This window comes from Aotus nancymaae, unplaced genomic scaffold (genome assembly GCF_030222135.1).
Source record: "Aotus nancymaae isolate 86718 unplaced genomic scaffold, 86718_ANA_hifiasm-v0.15.2.pri h1tg000014l, whole genome shotgun sequence".
Lineage (NCBI taxonomy): Eukaryota > Metazoa > Chordata > Mammalia > Primates > Aotidae > Aotus > Aotus nancymaae.
In genome coordinates, this window is record NW_026988425.1 from 114,642,066 (window position 1) to 114,662,139 (window position 20,074).

Consider the following 20,074-nt stretch of genomic DNA (forward strand, 5'->3'; position numbering starts at 1 on the left):
TGGTTATTACACTATCTCCTTCAGAATCTCTCTGGGACAAACCAGTGGGTCTGTAAGATGAAGCTACCATGCCATACCTTGAGCTGAACTTAGTTTATGTACGTTATCATAAAACTACAGGGACTTCTGGGCAAATATACTGCTTAGATGTACCTACTGACGAGTTTGCAGTTTCCTGAAAAACAAGGAAGTGTATGGGAGAATGGCATTCATCTTTGAATATGACTTTAGGTTTATGACATCTACAGGCTATTTCAGAATTTTTATTTGATTGACTACAGAAAGCTAATTAATTGAATAGTATTGGAAACTGCAGTTCTTTATGCTGAAAGACTTTTTTTTTTTTTTTTTGCTGAACTTACATGTTTAAGAGATATTGAAATTTTACCTTAATCTGCCATATGGAATTTTTGTGGGTGGCTTTCAGATCTCTCAGAGAGTAGAAGAATTGCCTACCATGCTTCAGAATTTAGATATGATGACCTACATTGTTATCCATGTAACCAACAGTGGGATCTTGAACATGTAATTTAAAACTCCAGTAATACTGTAAACACTAGCCTTATTTATTTAAAGCATTACTCTCTAAAACTGACATTATTTCTTAAAAGGACAACACTGGGTAGAAAAAAGTTTAAAGGCACTCTGACTTCTTGTGAATTTTTCACTAACAGTTCCCAGTTGCTCATAATTGCATCCTCCATTCCAAAACCTAGAATCTGCAGAAGAGAGCAGAAATACTTGTTATTGACCTGAATTAGGATACAAAGAAGAGAGAAGATAAGATTATAGCTGTTGGCACTTTGTTTATGAAAACATAATTTCGAAAATATGCTTGAATCAGGCAAAAGTAATGCATCTCCTTCTTCTCCTAGTATATTTTAAATGCCAACCTAGCCAGACAAAAAGAATAGTGCCCCAAATCCTCACATTAGGGAATTTTCTTTCCTGTATGCTAGTGTAATATATGATAATATCATTTAATTATTGTTTATGACATTTCAACTACATTTTAGATGTTATAGAAATATATATAAATATAAGTAAAAGTATAAACATAAAAATCAGAAAGTGTTTAAAAATTACCACATTTTATTTTGAAATAGTATAGGACTCACTGAAGTTGTAAAAATAATTCAGAGAGATCCCCTGTACCCTTCACCCAGCTTTCCCCAAAGACAGCATATCACATAACCACAGCACATTCTAAACATTAGGAAATGGATTCAATATTGTTAACTCAGTTAGAGGCTTTATTCAGGCTTCAGCAGTTTTACATGCACTCTTTTCTGGGGTGTATAATCACATGTAGAAATGCATAAAACAGCAGCATAAAACACGTCTCTCACCAATGAATATTGATGACATGTAAGATTCTCAGACAATGTGGTTTTATGCATCTGTGATTGACTAAAAGAGAGGTAGAGTTGGTTGCATTTAGGAAGGTCCTTTATATCTAATTGCTTTATCCATATGTTAATTAACTGATCAATTAATCAATCCTAATCAAGTGCCAACAATGAGCTAGCCTCTTTGATAAACTGGAGATGCAAAGATGGAGGCATGGATTCTACTCGCAAAGAACTCACAGGAGCAGATAGAAAAACAAATCACCCATGACAACACATAGTGCTGCATACCATAACACAAATGAAACACACCAACATGACTAAGCGTCTAAAACTGCCCTGCACTGTACCGGGCATTAGGGAGAAAGGGGCGAGTAAGATGCATGCTCTTCCTGTTCTGTGTAGCTCACTGCCGAGTGCAGGAGATAAGACCATTAACAAGCAATGACAGCAACGTGCTGTAACAGGGAGCTGTGGTTCGGCGTGGGTGGGTCCTAACCAGATCAGTGGGTGTAGGAAAGTGACTCAGGAGCATGTCATGAGGTCAAGGCCAGCATTTCAAGATGCTGAGAATGACTACTTTATGGGATCTTGGAACCAGTCTCTGACTGTATTTCATGCAGACCCCATAAGGCATCTTCTAGTTGTGCTATCACATTTTAGCAGATGGCTTCCTATCACAAGAGCAGTCAGCATTTCTCAGAACTGACTCAAAAGCTCTTCGAAGACCGGGCATGGTGGCTCACCCCTGTAATCTCAGCATTCTGGGAGGCTGAGACGAGAGGATGGCTTGAGCTCAGGAGTTCAAGACCAGCCTGGGTGACATGATGCAAACCCCCTCTACGAAAAACATAAAAATTAGCTGGGCATGGTGACATGCACCTGTGGTCCCAGCTACTCAGGAAGCTGAGTTGGGAGGATCAGTTGAGCCTGAGAGGTAAAGGCTGCAGTGAGCTGAGACTGCACCACTGCACTCCAGCCTGGGCAACAGAGTGAGACTCAGTCTCAAAAAAAAAAAAGCTCTTTGATATTATACCTGGTATCAGATCATCCCCATTCAATGCTTGACAGGCCTGGCACTGGGCTTCCCTCTTCTGCGGTGAAGAGGGGTTTGTTTTCTCCCAGGGAAGGTAAAGTGTTTTCCTAGACATAATTGGTTAGTTGGTGTTGGAAAAATATAACTTGTATGTTTCTTTCCTAACAAATTGAGGTTTCTTATTCAAAATGGGACAACACTATCACCCTCTAAGCTGCTGTGGGTCTGATCATTGGCCTTTCCAGCTTAGAACCCCTCAGTTGCTTTGCACTGGACTTAAAAGTGGCTTCCAAAATTCCTACCTAAGCCTGTGGTCTACAAGGCCCTATGTGATGTGGCTCTGCTCACCTATGGCTCATCACATTCTACTCTATCTCCAGGTACTAGTGGTCCAAGCTCAATGGCCTGTTTATAATTTCTTTAACTTCCAAGCTGTTTCCTACTCCTGGACCTTTCCACATGTTTTTGGAAATCCTTTTATTTTTTCTAATACCTTTATCTATAACTTCATTCTTCAGGTTTCTATTGCAAGACCTTCTGTACTGAAGCACTTGTTTATATTAAGGCTTCACTGTAAGTTCCACTTTATTCTTACTTTTACTTTGTGTATATATTATTGTATGCAATTTTCTATTCATTAGTGTGATTATATAATATTTATCTCTCCCATTAAACTGTAAGTTCCATGATTATGAGAGCTGGAATTATGTCATTTTTATGATTATCTCCTCAAGGCTCAATAAACATTTGTTGAATGAATTCTTGAATGAATGAAAACATGAATAAATGAAAGAGATAATGACATATACCCTTACTTCTCCTATGTTTAGGTAATATTGCACCTGAGATTTGGAAGTGTATATACAGTGTTTTGGGATTTTTTCTGGAATCATTTCTTTCTCAAGTTCGGGCAGCAATAATTTCTCATAAAAATCATGGCTGACGTGATTTTGCCTACTTCAATGGTTTCTGCTCTAGATGTTTTATTTGGTGAAGTTATCATCTCAAGGCTACTCCAACAACGGGCAGACCATGAGTTAGGTGCCCACTGCTGACTGAAATGGTGGCCGTTACTTTGCAAAGAACAGCCTACAGCTGCTTTGCTAATCCCAGGGCTCTGAGCATGGCTCTTAGGTACACAGGGGGTCTGGAGCATGGGAACCACCTTGGCAGACAGGTCCAGCACACCTTTTAAAATGTTTATATCTGCTGAATTCTAGATCCAAATCCTGTCTTCACTGGCTTCAAAACTGGGATGAAGGAGGCTCCTTAGTGGAGAGCAAACCAAAGAGGTATTTGGAACAGGGATAAAGGGATGGATAGAAGTCAGGGAATGTCTCCAGGGAGAAGTGCTCTTTGAGCTGAATCTAGATTGGTGGTCAGGGTTGAGTTACTCAGATGGAAATACATGAGATGGTGTAGGGGTGGGCTGAGGGAATAGCAGCGCAAAGGTCTGAAGAGATATTTGGTGAAAAGGCTCAACCAAATCTCTAAACATGCAAACCCAATTAATGGACTGTAAGAAGAGTGGTAATCCCCCTGTCCCTCACATTGAATTATGTAGATAATTGCTTCAATTCTGTGCCTGGTATGTACCCAGTCTGAGCATATGCTTATAATCTAACATAGATTATCTTAAATTTAGCTTGGTAGATAACAATGCAGTGTGAATTTCATTACTTTTTTTCCTATTTATCAAGAAGGGTGTGTGTGTGTTTGTGTGTGCATGCACATAAGTGTCTTTAAACTGATTTGTTAATCTTGAGCATGTATAAATAAAGATCACAGATCTTGTTTATGTTAAGAGCTGTGAGATTTCAGCGAGCTGCTGCTTCTGGAATGTACACCTAGTGAAGAGGCAGCATTGCATACCAGAAAGAGCTCCCATTTTGGAATTAAAGACCTGGGGACAAGCCTCAACTTTGCATTTACTAACCTATGACTCTGGGCAAGTCACATACCTCTCTGAGTCATAATTTTTCCCCCTCTAACTTTGGGGTAATAATAAGGTTATTTGGCTCATTTATCTCATAGAATTATTTATGTAAGGCAATCTATTTGAAAAAACTTCAAGCATTATAAAGCATCTTGTAAATAGGAGGCATTCTTATTCTAGAAAAAGTGTACTTAAGAATGTGACAGGTTGGCCGGGTGCAGTGGCTCATGCCTGTAATCCCAGCACTTCAGGAGGCCGAGGCAGGCAGATCATGAGGTCAGGAGATCAAGATCAGGAGATCCTGGCTAACACGGTGAAAACCTGTCTCTACTAAAAATACAAAAAATTAGCCAGGCATGGTGGTGTGTGCCTGTAGTCCCAGCTGCTTGGGAAGCTGAGGCAGGAGAATTGCTTGAACCCAGGGGTGGAGGTTGCAGTGAGCCAAGATCATGCTACTGTACTCCAGCCTGGGTGACAGAGCAAGACTCCATCTCAAAAAAAGAAAAAAGTGACAGGTTATGTAAGTGAATGAGAAGACCTACCCAGCTCAATATTATTTGAAAATTGAAAATAGCATATTTTAAATATGGCAACATGGCTAGACGTTCAAAAGTTTCTGAGATCAATGAAAATTTAGACTTACTGTGTTGCAGGTTTATAATTTAGAAGGCAGTTCAATGTTGTACAAATTAAAGAGAAAGTCAGCCCCCCAAATAAGGCTTGATAAAAACTTTTGATTTTTAGAAAAGAAAGCATAAAGTGAATTTTCGTGAAATATTTTTTGGCAGCTCACTTTGTAGGATTTTGGAAATGATGTAACAGTAGAATTACTTTCCAGAATATAGTAACAAATTTTCCCCCAAATGTTTTATTTAACCAAGAAGGAGCTGAAGTAACTGGAGGAAAGACTAGCACATTTTATATGTGACAAACGACTATCTCACGAATTACTTTCAAAATATAAGACATCTAAAAGTGCCCATCAGACTCAGCGTTAAAAATTATGAGACCCTTTGCCATAAATATGATTTCCTTACATTTTTGAGAAACTCAAATTGGATTCATGTTAAAGAAGACAAGGATGGATTTGTTTAGACAATACAAACCCAGAAAGGATTTGTGGGGGGTGAAACAAACTGGGTTATTGATGAACAGCAGGGAATTAGAATGTAGAATTGAAACAGTAATTACCATCTTGTTAAGTTACCCACCATAAAATGCTTTAGACCAAGATAGATTTTTGTTTTTCTTTTTTTCTTCTATTTATATTTCTTCTTTTCTATTTTTTCCTTTTATCTATCTTGCCGTGCACAACACGCTTTTTTTTCCTCTAATTTTGAGATCCTCATGAATGAAAACAGAACAAATATTAAGACATTGTAGAGGAAGAACACAAATGGCTTTGGTAACGCACCAACTGCAAGTGATTCATTGGCTCTGTGGTCAAAACCTCTGTCATCTGGTGCATGCAGGAAGCTGAAGAATATTTTCTTGCCAATGTGTTGGATCTTGAAACTACAAGACTTTTTTTGGGGGGTGGTGGATGAGTGAGGCTGCAATCCACTGGGAAAAAAACACAACAACTGTATAACTGTGGTGTAGGAAGAGTTTCAGCCACCTTAGAGCAGAAAGTGAGTTGGTGTTCCACAAGTAACTGGGGGAGATGAAGGGTACATTATAGTCAGGTGGAGTCTCTTTGAGCAAAAAGTCACTATCGAACACTTTTCCAAAGTTTCCTGCTGTCTTCACTGATCCTGAGTGCTGGCACTTGTACTTTGTCACCACATCCATCCCAGAGCAGCCCCAGTGGCTGGAGTCCTCTTGAATATCAGCATCATGCCGACCTGGGGGATTCATTTTCCTCCCTTGCAGTAGGCATTTGTGTGAAGGTTAATCCACAGTTAGGAGTTGCTTAACTCAAGCCTCAGAAAGCATACACTGCATCTTTAAGAAATAGTTTACTTGTGAATCAGTAAATGTACTAGACAAAGCAGCCATTACTTATGCATTCCTGCATACCCAGCAAGGTGAAAATAATAGAATAAACATCATATACTTCATTATGATATCGGTTTACACTTCCAGGGTACACAAAAAGAGGCCATTTCATCAAGCTAATTGCCTGAAAGTAAAAGAGAGAGAACTTTAGCTATTAGTCTATTATGGGGCTTTTTTCTTAATCACAAATAGGGGCCGTGTGTCCCTGGGGGGATGTGTATTCTAATTTACAATTGAACTACAGATCAGAGCAATCAATCTTGGGCAGCACTTTTACAGTGTAATTGCTGCAACATAACAAATAAAAAAAAAGAGAGAGAGAGAGAGAAGAAGAAGAAGGCCTAAGCTGAGCTTCAGCTTGAGGTAGAGATATTTCCAGGCACTAGTTGACGGTGGGAGGGAGGGAAGAAACACCACAAACATGAATATGCAATGAGGGCTCATTAGCGGCCTCGTGTTGCCATGACGAATGGCATTATCCCCGGCCTGGTGCTGCCTAAACATGAATTTTATAACGACCCATTTATCATGACTTGTCATGGGCTTCTGTACTGTACTTCCTTCCAGCTCACATACCTTTCCCTATTATGACAGTAGAAATCTTTCCTTTTATTATTATTGTTTCCTTTTGTATTGATTTCTGGCTCTTCAAAGTAAGTTGCATCAAATAGAGCAACATGCTAATGAGTGATTTGTGCCTTCAAAGTTGAAGAACTAAAACTTGATTATTCATCCCGTCTTCTCTATAGTCATATAACTGAGCAAAGAGTTGGACTAAACTTTGAAAGAAATTTCGTGATGTGTGAGTTTTTGCTTTTGTTTCTGTTTTTTTTTTTTTTTTTGACCATAGCATCTTGACACTGCAGATTTTAAAAAAAATTTAAAATTAACTAAATTATCTTCCTTTCATTTATTTTATCCCCTTTTTTGTACTTCCTGAATCTTTTACTATCTTAAATGCACAACCCGAAAGTTTCCATGTTTCTTCCCAAAATCTCGGAACCATTACAAAAAAAGGATAAGACTAAAGTGTTTCAGAGATTTTTAGTGCTTAGCATTTCACAAATGCATGAGTTGATTTCTCACTCAGAAACCCTCTTATATTGTGGGGAGGAATGTTGACTAAGAGCTTGTTCTTTGATGATAACATCCTAGGGTGTACATATTACTTACGGAAAAAAAAAGTGGAAGCAATCTCCCATGATAGAAACCATGAGATCTGTTTCTATCATGAAACAGGTAGAAATCTGTTACAAATAGAAACATGAGATCTGTTTGAATATTCAGCAGCAACAATTTGCTCTATGTGAAGGCTTGAGTCTTTGCCATTGGCCAGGAGGGAGGAGGGTGCATGTGTCCATCAAAGTTAAGTCTACCAGTCAGCCAAGGGTAGGGTCCTAGATTGCCAGAAGTGTCCTATTGTAATCAGAGATACAGTGTGCTTTATGATTCGTCGTCTTTAGTGCCATGAAAAGGGTAGCACTAAAATTGTTTCTCAGATTTGGCTTGGTAAAGCACAGCAGTACAAGGAAGTAGAATCTGGTATTGTTTTGCACATCCAGGGATTATAGTCATTCCTGTATTTAATTTGTAGCACATCCAGGGATTATAGTCATTCCTGTATTTAATTTGTAAACGGTAAATAATTGACCAGGTCTTTTTAGCATGACCATCTCTACTGTGCCCTCTTGGATTTCATTTTTACAGTAATGACACTTTTACATAGTAAAACCATTTATGTAATAATGATGTGTAAAACTCATGATAAAATGTTCTATGCATTAATGATAATTTTATATTCATAAAGGATTTTGCCCTCCCCAAATCCTTCTTCTTAGATCCTTGGGTTCACTAGAATCAGATCTATTATTTATTTATTTATTTTTTTTAAGGAAGAGAAAATTAAGGCTCAGAAGTTAAGTGACTGGCTCAATGTCACACAGAAAATGAGATTTTGGGGTTCATCATCAAGTTCTGAAGTCCCTGGGTCAGTGCTTTAATGTACCCAAAGTTGTAGAGCAGAAACTATTCTTATTCATCTATTTTAGGATTTAATGATAAGTGAATAAATTGGGAAAGGAGCCCATTGAAAAGATGACCGTCATTTACACTTAGAGCCTGTTATTCTTCAAAGCTACTTACTAGGACTGAAATTCACATGTGCATGTCAATTAAAATTAAGTTGCCATTCCAACCATTTAAGTTGAATTTACTTTCATCATTTTAAAATGCAGATATGAAGTGTTTTCCAACATAAAGAAAATGTTGGATGGGCACCATCCTGGATGGGCCCCATACTGGATGGTAATCTTGTCTTATGAGCCCACTGGGCATTATATATTTGTTTCTGAAGAAAATATCCCTGTTTTCCTCATGAATGAATTTTTAGAGATCATTTTGTGAAGAAGGGAGTCAAATATTGGCAAACGATATTAAAGAATGCTGTGATTATGACTGAACAGATTAAGACTGTGTCTATATGACACCAAACATCTGGATGAAAATGGAAAAAAAAAAAAAGTAAAAATCCTTGATGTTCTGTTTACTTGATACCATACATCTGGATCTTTAATAACATCTGGATTTTTGACTCTTTTTCTCCCCCCCCAGGTTTCATCTGGGTGTTTGGCATCATGTTCAGAAATGCAAAAAAATAGAATTCAGCACTGTTATTACTGAATTAAATAAAATTACTGTGTTTAATTAATCTATAAATATTAACTATTCTATCTATTTACCATAACATGTAATTAATATAATTATTCACCAGGCAAATAAGTAAAGAAAGATGTAATTGGGCGACTTAAGCATAAAACTTGGCTTAAAGCTTATTTAAAATCTTGGTCATAGTTTACTGGAAATAATTTCCTGGGGCAAAAATCTTTTTAGGTCCTCAGACAATCATTTTCTCTTCTGAGGAATAGATTTCCCTGGGTCTTATAAGGATCTGTTCATTTACAATGTATTTTGACAGTAGTAAAATTTAGTAAACATTCAGTAACATATGAGATACATCTAGTAATAGATGTTTTCTTTGCCAAGTGAATTATCTGGAGCTGATAAAAATCAATGTAAAACCCACTCTCAGAGCAGCCTTCTGACATGCCTGAGGCTGAACCCCGAAGAGGAATCTACTGAAACTGGACTTCAAAGCCTTTGTCGCAATGAAAACACCTTCTGTGACTGACTTTTTTTGTGATCTCCTCTAAAGAAGTTATCATAATTATTGAACATTTCCTCTGTAGCTTATTCTCAATCCAATCAGTTATAATGAAAATAGTCTGCTTGCTTTTTATATTCTTAAGTTTTCAAAATGATTAGTGCTTCCGTGAGATATCCCATTAATTGGACACACAACCCAGATGAGAAGGCTGAAACCCAAGAGTATATAAAAAAACATAAGGTTGCTGCAATTTAAGTGCCTTCAAAAGATCTAATTTGATTTCTAAAAGCAATTTTGCAGATGTGAAAATTAAAGGCACACAGAAACAAGATATAGTTTAAATGAATGTGTAGGTTAAGAAACATTTAGAGGTTTCAGTAGCTTTACTCTTTTTTGTTTGTTTGTTTAGCTGTTATGTTTGTGGAAAGATTGGATTCACAGCACAATAAAAAATCACTGAATTTTATGGGTCGATATTTCCTTGATCAGATTTTCCCATTCTTCCCAACGTGTTTCTGAAACAACTTGGTATTTCTGTCTGCAGATTTTCAGGCCCAGGACCCGTCAATCAGATTTCAGATTCTAATAAAGTTCAAGAGTCTCTCCACTTAGGTTTGTCTTAGCTGTTTCATCAAGGAGCCCCTCCCGCCTTCCCAGCAAATTGCACACTTATTCCCACTTAAAAAAAAAAAAAGAGAGAGAGAAAGAAAAAAAAAAACCCTTCCCACTGGTTCTAATGACATCTTCAGTCATTAATGAGTTAATAAAAATCTCAAAGTCATCTGGGCTAGATAAGAAGGAAGAAAGGAAAGTATTGTACTGTAATGACAGGCTCTGGAGCTGGCCTCCGAGATGTCATGGGTCAGTCATGTTAAGAATGTGTGCGTCCAATCATCTGCTGATTTTTATCAGCCAGCCCTCCAGCAGGAGCTGACAAGGGCCAGTTTGGGAGTCACAATGAATAAACAATGACTTTTTGGATTGTTGGGGGCTGTGTAATAGAGTGAGGGGTTTATATATACTAAAACATGATGACATTAGCAATCAATATACCAATTACTGGACAAGTTATTGGAGAAGGCATTCACATGTCTTCGGCCTGCTTGCACTTTGAAGGGGCCTCCAGCAGGGAGAGTCCCTGTGCTCAGGAGGCAGGCAAAGGTTCAAGACCCCAGGCCCAGATCTAAAAGGCAAGCCCCTCTTCTCAGGCTGAAGTAGTCCTGAGTTGGAGGATTTGAATCCCCTGACGAGTTTATTAAAAATACAGATTCTTGGCTGGGCGCGGTGGCTCACGCCTGTAATTCCAGCACTTTGGAAGGCCAAGGTGGGCGGATCACGAGGTCAGGAGATAGAGACCATCCTGGCCAGCATGGTGAAACCCCATCTCTACTAAAATACAAAAAATTAGCTGAGCGTGGTGGCGCGTGCCTGCAGTCCTAGCTACTTGGGAGGCTGACTCAGGAGAATCGCTTGAACCCAGGAGGTGGAGGTGGCAGTGAGCCGAGATCATGCGACTGCACTCCAGCCTGGCAATAGAGTAAGACTCCGTCAAAAAATAAATAAATAAAAACAGATTCCTGACTTTTCTTCCTAGAGATTCCATCTCAGGAGTCTGGGGCTAAGGGTGGGAGTTAGTGTTTCTAACAAAGTTTCCAGGTAATCCTGACCGGGGGCATTAGGGAACTGCTGTGCAATTGTAATTCCCAAAGTGCTCTACCCCAGCCAGAGCAGCTGCATCCCTATCACCTGGGGGCTTGTCGGAAATGCGCATTCTTGGGCCCCTCCCTAAACCCACTGAAACTGAAACTCACTAGGGGTGGGGCCCAGAGATCTGTGTTTTAACACAGCCCCCAGGTGAATCTGATGCACTCTTCAGTTAGAGAACCAAGGCTGTAGTACAAAGATCCTTGCCAAGGGGTTGCAACACAGCACTGTCATCTGTAGCCTCTGAGGCTTCTCATGGGCAATTCATTATTTAGACTAGCTAGAGTGCTGGAGTTTGCAAATGACTTACTTAAAAAAATTAGAGTGGATTCAAGATTATCTTCACAATCGTGCCACTCTTACTCACTTGCATACTGCTAGGCTTTCTTGAATAATCTTGATGTATGAGTGACTTTGATTACAGAATAGGAAGAATAAACATAGCTTTTGACTATTATTTGAAGTAGAAAGAAAGAGAGGATTTGTACATAATCTTAAAAGGAAAGGGGTCCATAAGAAAAATCAATGTACGTGAAGCATTTATTTGAGGTATGACTAATATTTATCTAGGCAACCAGTGCCATTTGTGAAACCCATGAGCAAATTAGTGAGGTCTACTAATTTGTCTTTAATAGTTTTTGTCTTTAGTAGCCATAGAACATGCAACATGTCTTAATTAGAAGAAGAGAGGCCGGGTGCAGTGGCTCAAACCTGTAATCCCAGCACTTTGGGAGGCCAAGACGGGTGGATCACAAGGTCAGGAGATCGAGACTATCCTGGCTAACATGGTGAAAACCCATCTCTGCTAAAAATGCAAAAAAAAAAAATAGCTGGGCGTGGTGGCAGGTGCCCTTAGTCCCAGCTACTTGGGAGGCTGAGGCAGGAGAAGCACTTGAACCCAGGAGGTGGAGGCTGCAGTGAGCCGAGATCATGCCACTGCACTGCAGCCTGGGCAACAGAGAAAGACTGTCTCAAAAAAATAAAAAATAAAAAAAGAGAAGAGAATGTGCACATGTGCATGGCCCAAGATTAGCATATCATCAGAAGAGGAATGGCAAAGACCTCTTGCAGTTGGGTTGTGATTTACCTTATTTGGCCAAGAGTCCTCCTGAGGAGGCTTGCTAAACTTTCAAAAGAGGTGGACTCATTTGTCAGCCATGCAGTAGATTTAAATCAGTGTTCTCCAGAATACATTTGAAAGAAGAATTCCATGTCTCAAAATACTGATTTAAAAAAATGTCTGGGGTCAAGTGAGAAACAGTAGATTAACCTGAGTTAAATAGGATTATTTGCAGGACTCCCAAAGCTTTCAGCACATCGCTATGCACTGTGAATCCCCAGGACATTTGGTCTCCACTAGATTTGATTACCCAAACTGTTTCATAAAAGATAAGCTTGTAGCATTGGTGCTCAAGGAATAGACTTTCAGGAGATACAGATTCCTATCCTCTAAGATGGCAAATACCCGTTGGTAGAAGCCAGTTCTTTTATGTGTTGTATAGTAAGGAACCTCTTCCTTTATTCTAATTTATCAAAATTGTATCTGTATCTGGCATCAGGATTCATTATGTAGTGGCTTGATGCCAGCCAAAAGGTTCATGTCACCCTCACCAAAGAGTTAAAGAAGTTGTCCAGTTGTTGATGGTTTGGTTAAATCATCCCTGAAATTTTGGCATATCTCCCAGAACAGGTACTGAAAGAAAAAAAGAAAGAAAGAAAGAAAGAAACCTGGATTTTACTAGTGAGATTACATTGTGTTTTCATATATGAGGAATAATTCCAGTGTAACCCTTTGCCTGTACCCAGAAACTGGATGCATAAGCAGATGGGCTTTGAGCTGGGCCTGATGTTAGAAAGTATGTCTGCCCCCTCCATTGACATACTGCCCTGGTCTTTTCCAGCACACCGGGCTCCAGATGGCCATAGCTGTGGCAGCCATCTTTGTCCTACACTGGCTATATCTGAAGGTGAGAGGAGGTTGGGGATGTGTGTTACAGAGGTCAGGCCAAGAGGGATTTAAGCATATCACTGGCTGTAAAATTCCTTTTCTTGAAGTTATGGCCAGAACTGTGCGTTAATGCCAAATGTTAATTCTTGCTGGGGACATGATGTCTTATAAATGTTATGAAAGACTATCATTTTTCCTGTAGCAGTTCAGGTACTTCTAAGGCCATGTTAAGAAAAGGTTAGTTTCCCCAGGAACATCTGCAGGTCACCTGCTTGCCTATAAATCGCCTCTGTGCTAACATCCCTTCCAACTGTTACACAATAGTTTAGAAGAGATTGTCACATGGTAGAAAGAATAGAACTTAGCCAACATTTGAAAGATGTGTAAAGATTAAAAACAAACAAACAAAAATCCCTCCAAAATAAAACAACCATACCGCCCTTGCTAATATTTTTCATCTTTTCTACATAGTTTTACAAGTCTATGCAAGACTCAGAACTCATTAGGATGTGTTTCTCAACTAAAAATAATAGAGCAGATTCAACTTTGGGAGGTCCTAAAGCCTTTTTTTTCATCTCCTTTGTAAATACATCCCCATGGATACCACATGTGCTTCCAAGCTTTCCAGACACAGGCATTTGTATGATGGGATTCATGCTACACCCTCGTAGAAAAGAGAGAAGTTCAACACAGTTAACGGAGGTCTACCCACCACTGGTCTGGTTTGTTATGTAGTTGAATATTTCTCCCCTTTATATTCTTTGAAATGTTTTGAATTAAAATAGCTTACTCAAGGTCACTGAAGGCATATGGTCCTGCTCAAAACTTTAAACAAAACATTAGTTTTTACAACCTTTTGTAATTTGGTATTGTATACAACATGGTTATATGCAGAGTTTCTGTAATCTTTTCAGTGGGTGACAGAAATATGAGAAGCAAATTTATAAGCCATTTAGTGAAGCATTTAATCAATTTCATGCATAGGAAATAACTCCGATTGCTTTGCTTTATCAATCTTTCTCTCCAGCAAAATTCTAAGTCAACAGGATCTCCAAACACTGCTTGGGTGGGGGAGGGGCTGGGGGCGGGGTGGAGGGCAGGCAGGCACCTTTCCCTGTGCAAAAATGTCAGGGACTTCTAAAGTCTGCATAACGGGCTTGCCAACCATCTATGAGACTTCTGGAGGCTGTTAATGTATTTCAGAAAGAAAGCACGGGTCTAATGTTTAGAGGAAGTTTTCAAGGCCTTTTACTGTAAAGTTATTCATTAAACACCCTTTTCCCAGAGTGACTCTCACATGCTCAGCAATGCAGACTGTGTTCAACATTAGGCTCAAAGAAGTATTTTTGTAAAAACTGTTTCAGTGGTTAGGACTTTTAAATACATGAAAACTAAAACGACTCACATTAAAACTTAACTTCTGAATTAAGGAGTTGAAGTGATGTGATCAAATACCTGAGCTCCACCAAAGGGTCCTATTACAAGCAGAGCTGTTTTCGCAGTTTTCAGAATACTTGAACAGTCTTTTAGAGTTCATGTTCCAATTCTCTTTTTGAATTGCTTGAAAGATTAATCCATCTCTCGGCTACATAGTGAGTTAATATTTTCTTTTCTGTCATGTGCTAGAATGTCTCTTATGACATTTTACCCCAAACACCATCAAGTTTTTAAGTGAAAAAGTCCTAAGGGAGCAAAAGACGATCTTCCCAATAATCATTATCTGCTAAACGGTATTAAAATTGCATTAGCTCTATTTTTTTGTCCTCTAAATTGGGAGCCGATATAAAGGCATTGCAGACATAGTTTCTAATTTAGAAAATAATTTGCTTCCACTGATTTTTGAACCTAGAAAAATATTCCAGTGAGGCCAGGCGCGATGGCTCATGCCTGTAATCCCAGCACTTTGGGAGGCCGAAGTGGGTGGATCACCTGAGGTCAAGAGTTCAAGACCAGCTTGGCCAATATGGTGAAACCCCATCTTTACTTAAAAAAAAAAAAATACATATAGCCGGGCGTGGTGGCTCACGCCTGTAATCCAAGCACTTCGGAGGCTAAGGTGGGTGGATCAGCTGAGGTCAGGAGTTCAAAACCAGCCTAACCAACATGGTGAAACCCCATCTTAAAAAAAATAAAATACATACACACACACACACACACACACACACACACACACACAAATTAGCCCGGTGTGGTAGCGCTTGCCTGTAATCTCAGCTACTTGGGAGGCTGAGGCAGAAAAATTGCTTGAACCAGGACCTGGGAGGCGGAGGTTGCAGGGAGGTAGAGGTTGCAGTGAGCTGAGATAGTGCCAGTGCACTCCAGCTGGGGTTACAGAGCGAGATTTCGTCTCAAAAAAAAAAGAAAGAAAGAAAGAAAAATATTCCAATGAATAAATTCCAGTCTAGATTCTTTAGTTCTTTTAAATATGACATATGCAAGGATTGGCCTGTATTGGCAGTTCCGTGGCATGCCACTGATATTTATCCTGCTACACCATTTAACTTGTGGGGGACCCATCATTATATTGAACAGAGTTGCCTTGATAATACTGCATAAAATTGGCAGTTCTCAGGGAAACTGACTGTGCAGGTAGTTTGGCTGATCTGTTTATCTCTCTGTCTCTCTATCTCTCTATATATCGACCATTCTATCATTCTGTCTTTCTATTGTTAGTCAACTATTAAGTCCTGCATTACACCAGTGCCTCCTTGACTTTTTTAAACAATGATTTTGAAAGAAAGGTGTCTTTGGTGTAACGTCTGATATTTAATGAGCAGAGGGACTCCTTAGGACTAAGAAATATAAAATTTTCAAATAAATTTTGAAACACTAAACAATTACCATATACTTATTCTACGTGTAAATATTAAGGTATTAGAGGATAAGGCTAAAGTGCACTTTGCTACTACTTCTCTGCCTCCCTTGATGTGACCTATGTTACCAAGGATGTGCATCTTGCCAGTCCCTTTTCTGTCCAAATGAGTCACAAAAATATCGTATGTATCATTGTGCACTTGTTATTTTCACTTATCAGTGTCTTGCAGATCGTACCTGGTTAGGAGAAACAGGTATACCCCATTCTTTCTAACCGCTTCGGGAATGTCCCATGATGTGGCTAGACCATGCTCTCTGAGTTTTTCCCTATGATGTGCCTGTAGGTTCCTTCTACCTTTTCGCTATTACAAACAGCACTTTAGTAAGTATCCTGGTACTTACTTCCTTACCTGTTCTAATATTTCTCATATGCTCATATGCATAATATAGTACTTTCATGCCATGAGTACTTCTCTAGCATGGGTACTTAAAGGGAAACTGCTGGGTCATAAGAATGCATATTTTATGTTTTACTAGTTACTGCCATATTTCCAACAATTTTAATTTTAAATGAAAGTCCTACCATAATCTCTGGTGTAGCTTTTCTCAACTCTAATGAAACCTACACATTGCTCCAGCCAGTCTTATTCTCTGTTAATAACTTTGCTTCTGCTTCTCCAGGAAGATGGAAACCATCCAGAATGCCTTTTCCATTGGGCTTTCCATTTTCTAGGGCAAGCTGGGGCCAGGTGGCCTAATCACAGGAACATAGCCAGCTGTTTAGAAACGGGGCTGCTCGGGGCCATTGAGGTGACCAGACACTCAGAAACTGGCGAGCGTCAGGTCAGTAAACGAAGCCTATTCATCTTTTAAAAATGCATCAGTAAAGTCAGTGACATATTTTTGTTTTGATCATAACATTGATGCCCACATTCAAATAATTGTCTCAGCCAGTTTTATAGCTAAGGCCTCCACATTTTTACTATTTTCAAAGACAGCCTTGGGAGCAAGGTAGAAAGACTTCTAATAAGATTTGTGGTGTTTATTTGGGATTTAGGACCCAGGAAGGGGATGCTCCTGGGAACAACGTTCTTTCTTTCTTTCTTTCTTTCCTTTCTTTCTCTTTCTTTCTTTTCTTTCTTTCTCTTTCTTTCTTTCCTTTTTCTTTTGTTTTCCTTCCTTCCTTCCTTTCTCTTTCTTTCCTTTCTTTCTCTTTCTTTCCTTTTTCTTTTGCCTTCCTTCCTTCCTTCCTTCCTTCCTTCCTTCCTTTCTGTCTTCTTTTCTTTCTCTCTCTCTCTTTCTTTCTTTCTTTCTGGCTCTGTTGCCCAGGCTGGAGTGCAGTGATGCCATCTTGGCCCACTGCAACCTCTGTCTCCTGGGTTCAAGCGATTCACCCTGCCTCAGTTCACCCTGCCTCAGTCTCCCAAGTAGCTGGGATTACAGGCGCACACTACCCCCTGGCTAATTTTTGTATTTTTAGTAGAGACGGGGTTTCACCATGTTGGCCAGGCTGGCCTCGAACTCCTGACCTGGTGATCCACCTGCCTCAGCCCCCTAAAGAGTTGGGATTACAGGCATGAGCCACCGCGCCTGGCTTAGGAACAACTTTCTTTGTCCCCTTCACCCAGTGTTTTTCTGATCCTCTGCACAGTATCTTACACCCATGTCCTCCTTCCCAGTCTGATTGCCTCTTCATTCAGACTCACCCTTATATCATTCTGGTGGCTTCATGTTAATTTGTCTCTCTTCTTTCTTCCATCCATTTTACCCTGCTAAATCTTCATGAAGTACAAATCTGGTTTTTAGTTTTTCTGTTTGTTTGTTTGTTTTTGAGAGGCAGGTTTCCCTCTGTCACCCAGGCTGGATGCAGTGGCACAATCATATCTCACTGCAGCCTTGAACTCCTGGGCTCAAGTGATCTCCCACCTCAGCCTCCCGAGTAGCTAGTAGCATGCGCATGCGCCACCACACCCAGCTAACTATTTTTTATTTTTTGTGGATATAGAGTCTCACCATGTTGCCCAGGCTGGTCTCCAACTCCTGGGATCAATTCATCCTCCCACCTTGGCCTCCCAAAGTGCTGGGATTGTAAGCATGAATCTCCTTCCTGGCCCCAATCTGGTTTTGGTTGGCTGTTGTTTAACTTAGCTTCTTATTGTCCATACTCTTTAACCTGCCATTCAAAGTCCTCCATGATTTTTTCCCAAATTCGTTTTTTAAAACTTCCTTTCTCCTTCTCCCTTATAAATATTTTACTTAGCAAAACGAAATGGTTACCCTTCCTTCAACTTTCCTGCCTCTTTGCTCTTCCTTGGCCAGAATGCCCTTTTCTCAACTGCAGAGAAATTCATGCCTTCAAAGTCAGGCCGCTCGGTGAGGGCTTTTCCTGTCTTCCTCATTTTCCACCAAATGGAACAATGACAGGGATTAAAATGAAAGAGAGAAACCAGAAGTCAGAGGCTAGGCTAACCTCTAAGTCCTAAGTGAAATGGCTCAACCCAGTATAACCTAAGCAAGGGTTCCACATATTCTAAGCGATGGATGTGTTTTCCGTTCCATAGTCTAAAGCGGTATGTGAGAATGTAATCGAATTGTAGCTGTGTGAAAATGTTATGCTGCAGTTAAGCCTCTGTTCAGCTCTACTCTACTGCAGGCATCTAATCAGGAAATGGCCTCCCATATAACCCATGGAATGTTTGTAACTCAGGACCCTTAAGTTCAATGAAGCTAACCCCACATATATTAATAACATATTTAGACTATGTTATGTATACCAGTTCAGAGATGAAAATGATACTTTGAGTCTATTAGTAGAGCATGTACTTTCAGCTGATTTTTAAGATAAAAAGGATTTGCTTTATACAGTTTTTTCTACCCTTTTCTGCCTGTGACCCTGTAACTAACGGTATACATTTATGAGAAGCATAGTGAGAGCCATGGAATCCTGGTCTTGTACCAGCTTTTTCTTTTCTTTAAGGATAACTGTCTAATACTGTATTGAATCCCTAAAATTAGCTTTTAGAATTTATGTATAATAATGAAAAATTGGAAGCCAACTATATGTCCAAGAACAGTAGATTGATTCCGTACATATATCAATATTGAAATATTATATGGGCTTTAAAATGTTATGAAGTCTATATTAATATGGAAAAAGGTTTTAGGGTAATCTTAAGGACAGTGAAAAGGCAAACCCATGTTTAAACTTAGCTTTATATGGTCTGTGAACTTGTCAGGGTGGTAGATTGAAAAGTTATTTTATTTCTTTAAAAAATTTTATATGTGGGCAAGGCGCATTGACTCACGCCTGTAACCTTAGCATTTTGGGAGGCTGAGGCAGGCAGATCACTTGATGTCAGGGATTTAAGACCAGCCTGGCTAACATGGCAAAACCTCGTCTCTACTAAAAATACAAACATTAGCTGGGTATGGTGGCAAGTTCCTGTAGTCCCAGCTACTTCGGAGGCTGAGGCAGGAGAATCACTTTAACCCAGGAGGCAGAGGTTGCAGTGAGCCAAGATTGTGCCCCTGCACTCCAGTTTGGGTGACAGAGCGAGACTCCATCTCAAAAAAAAAAAAATTAATGTTATATTGAATGGACATTGAAATCTAAGCATTACAGTAGCCGTATTGCTCCTAGTTGAGTGGTGAGAGCTGGATCAGAGAAAGAGAATTCTGTCTTTTCGTAGCCCCAGAAAGGCAGCTGGAGGGGTTCCTCCAAAACTAGAGGAGAACATACATTGCTATTGCAAACAAGGAACTTGAGATGATCCAACTTCAAAACCACCCTGATGGGCCAGGTGCAGTGGCTCATTCCTGTAATCCCAGCACTTTGAGAGGCTGAGGTGGGCAGATCATGAGGTCAGGAGATGGAGATCATCCTGGCTAACACAGTGAAACATCATCTTTAACTAAAACTACAAAAAAACTAACCAGGCGTGGTGGCATGTGCCTGTAATCCCAACTACTGGGGAGGATGAGGCAGGAAAATCGCTTGAACCCAGGAGGTGGAGGTTACGGTGAGCTAAGATTGTGCCACTGCACTCCAACCTGGGTGACAGAGTGAGACTCCATCTCAAAAAAACAAAAACAAAAACCCACCCTGATTTCAGTTGAGGAGATTAGT